At 37.5% G+C, this 6,511-nt stretch overlaps 1 pseudogene; it reads right to left on the bottom strand.

The window, feature by feature from the left end:
- Positions 1–387: 387 nt before the first annotated feature.
- LOC103692281 (BET1 homolog pseudogene) lies at positions 388–746 on the bottom strand (annotated as a pseudogene).
- Between the last annotated feature and the right edge of the window lie 5,765 nt (positions 747–6,511).

Consider the following 6,511-nt stretch of genomic DNA (forward strand, 5'->3'; position numbering starts at 1 on the left):
AGCGAGTTTTCTACCACCATCTAACACTCCTCAAATGCTGATCTCAGGTTGTCTGGAGTTCTTCTGCTCAACCCCTTGCTTAAGAAAGTTACATTTATGCAACAGCAGGGTATGGTAATCATATTTACTCTGACTGAAAAACACTGGAAAAACATATGTACAGCCACAGTGACTTTAAGCAAACTCAATACCCCTAAAAAATGGGAGTCACAATGAGTCAGTAAGGAATAGTATTCAAAACATTACATGGTATAGTATGATTTCTGAAGGAGGAAAACTCCACTAATCTTCAATGGAAAAGACTATTAGGAACATTGGGATGCTGGTTATCAAAGTGGTTCCCCAAGATATTAACTGTAATAAATTCAAAGTCCACACTAGCTTGTATCACCTCAGTTTAATAATCCAATAAATGACAAAAAAGAAAACAATGAAAACAGTGTCACATAGCATAACAATTTTATTTGGCTCCCTCTGGACAAAATCTTCAGTCTTCCCATGGTTTTACCTACAAATCCAGTTGTAGAATCAAATTGTGAATCCATTTCAGCTAATAGTTTGTTCTGAATTTTGATTTCATGGCCTATCTCAAAGGAAAGAGATTTTATAGCTGTTACTTTGCTTCACAGACTTTCAGTAAGTCTGTCATTCTCTTCTTCATAAGCATTATATCCAGTATTGGCATAGCCATAGTTCCCATAGCTGCCAGGAGGTGCTCCATCATCACCCAGACCTGCATGTCTCATACTGCCAGGAAAGGGAGAGGCAGGCAAGGAGGAGTGGGTAAAAAAGTGCCAGGGTCACTGGATCTTGGCTTCAGTCCCAGAGCTCCTCATAGAACGAACATTTTGCCTCAGAGCACCACGACATCAGTAAAGTCTAAACCTATATTGAGTGTTTTAACTTTAATAATTTTCAGGGCTTTTTTTCTGGCCATATTTGTTGTTCTGTATGCTTCCTGTAACAATGTGGACATGTTTTACCTTCATAAAGAGAACTTCTATGATCTCCTTGAAGACCTGTTTTATACCATTGACCAGGGATTCTTACCCTTCACCTTACTTATGATTAAAAGATTCAGATATTTCTGAATATTTTCTTATAATTTTACTGGTGAAGTCTGATTAATTTACATTATATTTAAGTCCTAAACTACTGATTACTACTGGATACACTTCGCTTGTAAATCTGTGTCCTGAATTTTCTACTTGAGATGTTGAGAATTTCAGTGTCATCTTCATTTCAACCTGGGTTCTTTATACTCTTCCGCTTTATTAAGTTTATTTTGCAAATCCTTGATTTCTTAGGCATCACCCAGGTAGTTCTTTTTTATCCCCTGAGGTTCATCAAACAACTTATACAAATTGTCCTTAAAGTCCTTTAATTGTTTAGTGACACTTAAAATTGTTATTTTAGATTTGGTGTTCTTGGACTCATAAAAGTAATTCTCATTGGAGAATTTGTATAGGATTAATGTGTTTATTGAGGGGAGTCATATGCTCTTGACATTTTTCATGTTGTTCATGTTTTTTGTGATGAGACCTGAGCATTAGAAGCAGTAAAAGTGAAAGATGCATAAAATAAATGGAATAAACAACATGAACAGACTTAAAAACAATAATTAAATAATCACTTCAACAGGTGCATAAAAAGCTTGATAAAATCCTTCCTGTTTTCAGGATAAAAGCCCTAAAGTGGACAGGACTAGTTAGAATATAATAAAATCTACATATGAAAAAAATCAAGGTTAAACAACTTGAAGCAATCCTCGAGAAATCCGGACTGAGACAGGGCTATCCACTCCTCCCTCCCCTTGATATTATGCTCAAAGCAATAGAAGGAGCAATAAGGTAATAGAAAGAAAATAAAGGGATACAAATAGAAAAATAAGTTAAAATATCCTTAAGTATGATTTGAATTTATGTTTGAACTTTTAGTCAACTTTTATAAAAAGAAAATTCCTTGGAAAAACCATGTGATCTCCTCCCCTAGAAAAGGTACCAAAAGGGGTGAGGGAGGTAGGAATGATTAAGTAACATGGCATTTTATTACAGAAGAAAAGAGCAAAATTAGGAGTAGAAAGAGCAAAAAAGAGTAACTTAGGAATTAAAAGAGCACAAAGTCTGATAGATATTTCCTTTATTCTATTTATTTATTTATTTATTTATTTATTTATTTATTTATTTATATTTCAATTAGAAGCCTTTTCTAAAGTGTCTCTTTCTTTTCTTTTCCTGCAAGTGACTTTCTGTAACTGAAAACTAGGTAATAACCTTCAGCCTTAAGGCCTGAAACAGAAAGGACCCACAGGGAAAAAACAAAAAACAAAACAAAAAAAAAAACAAAAGAAAAAATAAACAAAAGGGCCTCTTTACATAATCCCCTGCTGTTAAGGGACAGGTCTTAATTCTATAGCTCCTGGCTTCAGAGTAAATTCAAGACAATATAGGTAAACCTTATTATTATTCAAAACAATAGAGGGAACAATAAGGTAATAGAAAGAAAGTAAAGGGATACAAATAGAAAAAGAAGTTAAAATATCTTTACATATGATTTGAATTTATGTTTGAACTTTTAGTCAACTTTTGGTTAGGGTTAGGGTTAGCAACCCTAATTTCTACCTAGACCAAGTCTTGCTCTCACTCAAGCTCTTTCCCCTTGGCTACCTTGAAGAGGTACTCCTCAATCCTGAAACAGTGGCCAGAAATTTTCCACTGACCTCAGTTTTGTCAGATATTGGAACACAGAGAAGACAAAATAATAGAGACATACAGGCTTATAATTAGAGGACACAACACAGTCTAGGCAACTACAGTATAGCACAGAAATTATAACAGTTGAGTAAAATTACCATGGAGAAGTCTGCTTGCAGGAGGCAAGTGGCAGTATCAGGACAGCTCTACAGAATGGGCTAGGAAGAAAGCTCAGTGGTACAGTGAGTGCTTGCCCTACAAGTACAGGCCTGTGTTCAATTTGGAGAACATGATTTTTTAAAATGCTAAGTATGCTAGTTTGTGTTATCAATCACAGCAACATAGGGAGAGACAGCTGGGTCCCTAGGGCTTACTAAATAGCCAATCACCTTACTTGCTGAGCTCTGGGCCAGTGAGCGACCATCTGAAAAAACAACAACAATAACAACAACAGCAGCAACAACAACAACAACAACAACAACAACAAAAAACAAGCTGCACTTGCATTTATGCACATCTTCACACGTGGTAGACCCACACATGCATGAATGCACGTGTACGCTTGAATGCACACACACACAAACACACACACACACACACACACACACACACACACTAAATACTAATTGAAATAAAGAATGATTGTAAAAATCGGCTTCTGGAAATGAAAACATAAAGGAAGTAGAAATTTAACTGTAATCTGACAAAGCAAACGCTTGGAGGCTTGAGGAAGAAAGGCATAGAGGACACCTTTGAGATTTCTTGATAACTTTAGAAATGTCATTAGGGATAGCAAAGACTGGATAACAAGGGTTTGTGCCCTCATATTATCCTCAAAAATGTAAAGAATACATGTGAAAAGAAATATACACAATAAAGAAATTAACAAAAATCATGAAATGAATAATAATTATCAAAGCTGAATGTTTAAAAATTCTTTTAAAAGTAAGGACAATTCAAATGGAGATGGAAAGGAAAAAATATAACCAGGAAAGAGAGAGGACAGGTGAGCATGAGAAGCATCATATGCAAGACATTAAAAAATAAGAAAAAGGGAAAGAACTTCAGCAGACTTGAATATACCTCTGAGTTGGAGTAATCTGCAGTCACTTGCGTGGGGAAGCTATCGAGAAAATCCTGGATTCATCAAGTAAAGGATATGAGAGATAGAAGGGTTTTTTGTTTGTTTGTTTGTTTGTTTGTTTGTTTGTTTGTTTGTTTTTATTAACTTGAGTATTTCTTATATACATTTCGAGTGTTGTTCCTTTTCCCGGTTTCCAGGCAAACATCTCCCTCCCCATCGGTGTTCCCCTCCCCATCCTCCCCACATTGGCGCCTTCCACCCAACAATCTAGTTCACTGGGGGTTCAGTCTTAGCAGGACCCAGGGCTTCCCCTTCCACTGGTGATCTTACTAGGATATTCATTGCTACGTATGAGGTCAGAGTCCAGGGTCAGTCCATGCATAGTCTTTAGGTAGTGGCTTAGTCCCTGGAAGCTCTGGTTGCTTGGCATTGTTGGTCATAAGGCGTCTCGAGCCCCTTCAACCTCTTCGAGTTCTTCTCTGTTTCCTTCAACGGGGGTCCTATTCTCAGTTCAGTGGTTTCCTGTTGGCATTCGCCTCTGTATTTGCTGTATCCTGGCTGTGTATCTCAGAAGCGATCTACATCCGGCTCCTGTTGGCCTGCACTTCTTTGCTTCATCCATTTTGTCTAATTGGATGGCTGTATATGTATGGGCCACATGTGGGGTAGGCTCTGAATGGGTGTTCCTTCTGTGTCTGTTTTAATCTTTGCCTCTCTCTTCCCTGCCAAGGGTATTCTTGTTCCCATTTTAAAGAAGGAGTGAAGCATTCACATTTTGATCATCCGTCTTGACTTTCATTTGTTCTAGGCATCTAGGGTAATACAAGCATTTGAGCTAATAGCCACTTATCAATGAGTGCATACCATGTGTGTTTCTCTGTGATTGGGTTACCTCACTCAGGAGGATATTTTCCAGTTCAAAACATTTGCCTACTAATTTCATAAAGTCATTGTTTTTGATAGCTGAGTAATATTCCATTGTGTAGATGTACCACATTTTCTGTATCCATTCCTCTGTTGAAGGGCATCTGGGTTCTTTAGAGCTTCTGGCTATTATAAATAAGGCTGCGATGAACATAATGGAGCACGTGTCTTTTTTATATGTTGGGGCATCTTTTCGGTATATACCCAAGAGAGGTGTAGCTGGATCCTCAGGCAATTCAATGTCCAATTTTCTGAAGAACCTCCAGACTGATTTCCAGAATGGTTGTATCAGTCTGCAATCCCACCAACAATGGAGAAGTGTTCCTCTTTCTCCACATCCTCGCCAGCATCTGCTGTCACCTGAGTTTTTGATCTTAGCCATTCTCACTGGTGTGAGGTGAAATCTCAGGGTTGTTTTGATTTGCATTTCCCTTATGACTAAAGATGTTGAACATTTCTTTAGGTGTTTTTCAGCCATTCAGCATTCCTCAGCTGTGAATTCTTTATTTAGCTCTGAACCCCATTTTTTAATAGGGTTATTTGACTCCCTGTGGTCTAACTTCTTGAGTTCTTTGTATATTTTGTATATAAGGCCTCTATCTGTTGTAGGATTGGTATAGATCTTTTCCCAATCTGTTGGTTGCTGTTTTGTCCTAACCACAGTGTCCTTTGCCTTACAGAAGCTTGGCAGTTTTATGAGATCCCACTTGTCCATTCTTGATCTTAGAGCATAAGCCATTGGTGTTTTGTTCAGGAAAATTTTCCCAGTGCCCATGTGTTCCCGATGCTGCCCTAGTTTTTCTTCTATTAGTTTGAGTGTATCTGATTTGCTATGGAGGTCCTTGATCCACTTGGACTTAAGCTTTGTACAGGGTGATAAGCATGGATCGATCTGCACTCTTCTACATGTTGACCTCCAGTTGAACCAGCACCATTTGCTGAAAAGGCTATCTTTTTTCCATTTGATGGTTTTGGCTCCTTTGTCAAAAATCAAGTGCCCATAGGTGTGTGGGTTCATTTCTGGGTCTTCAATTCTGTTCCATTGGTCTATCTGTCTGTCTCTGTACCAATACCATGCAGTTTTTTATCACTATTGCTCTGTAATACTGCTTGAGTTCAGGGATAGTGATTCCCCCTGAAGTCCTTTTATTGTTGAGGATAGTTTTAGCTATCCTGGATTTTTTTTATTCCAGATGAATTTGCAAATTGTTCTGTCTAACTCTTTGAAGAAGTGGATTGGTATTTTGATGGGGATTGCATTGAATCTGTAGATTGCTTTTGGTAAAATGGCCATTTTTACTATATTAATCCTGCCAATCCATGAGCATGGGAGATCTTTCCATCTTTTGAGGTCTTCTTCAATTTCTTTCTTCAGAGTCTTGAAGTTCTTATTGTACAGATCTTTTACTTGCTTGATTAAAGTCACAATGAGGTACTTTATATTATTTGGGTCTATTATGAAGGGTGTTGTTTCCCTAATTTCTTTCTTGGCTTGTTTCTCTTTTGTGTAGAGGAAGTCTACTGATTTATTTGAGTTAATTTTATACTCAGCCACTTTGCTGAAGTTGTTTATCAGCTTTAGTAGTTCTCTGGTGGAATTTTTGAGAACACTTAAATATACTATCATATCACCTGTAAATAGTTATATTTTGACTTCTTCTTTTCTGATCTGTATCCCCTTGACCTCCTTCTGTTGTCTGATTGCTCTGGCTAGAACTTCAAGAACTATATTGAATAAGTAGGGAGAGAGTGGGCAGCCTTGTCTAGTCCCTGATTTTAGTGGGATTGCTTCAAGTTTCTCTCCATTTAG

Source organism: Rattus norvegicus, chromosome 5 (assembly GCF_036323735.1).
Source record: "Rattus norvegicus strain BN/NHsdMcwi chromosome 5, GRCr8, whole genome shotgun sequence".
In the NCBI taxonomy this organism is placed as follows: Eukaryota; Metazoa; Chordata; class Mammalia; order Rodentia; family Muridae; genus Rattus; species Rattus norvegicus.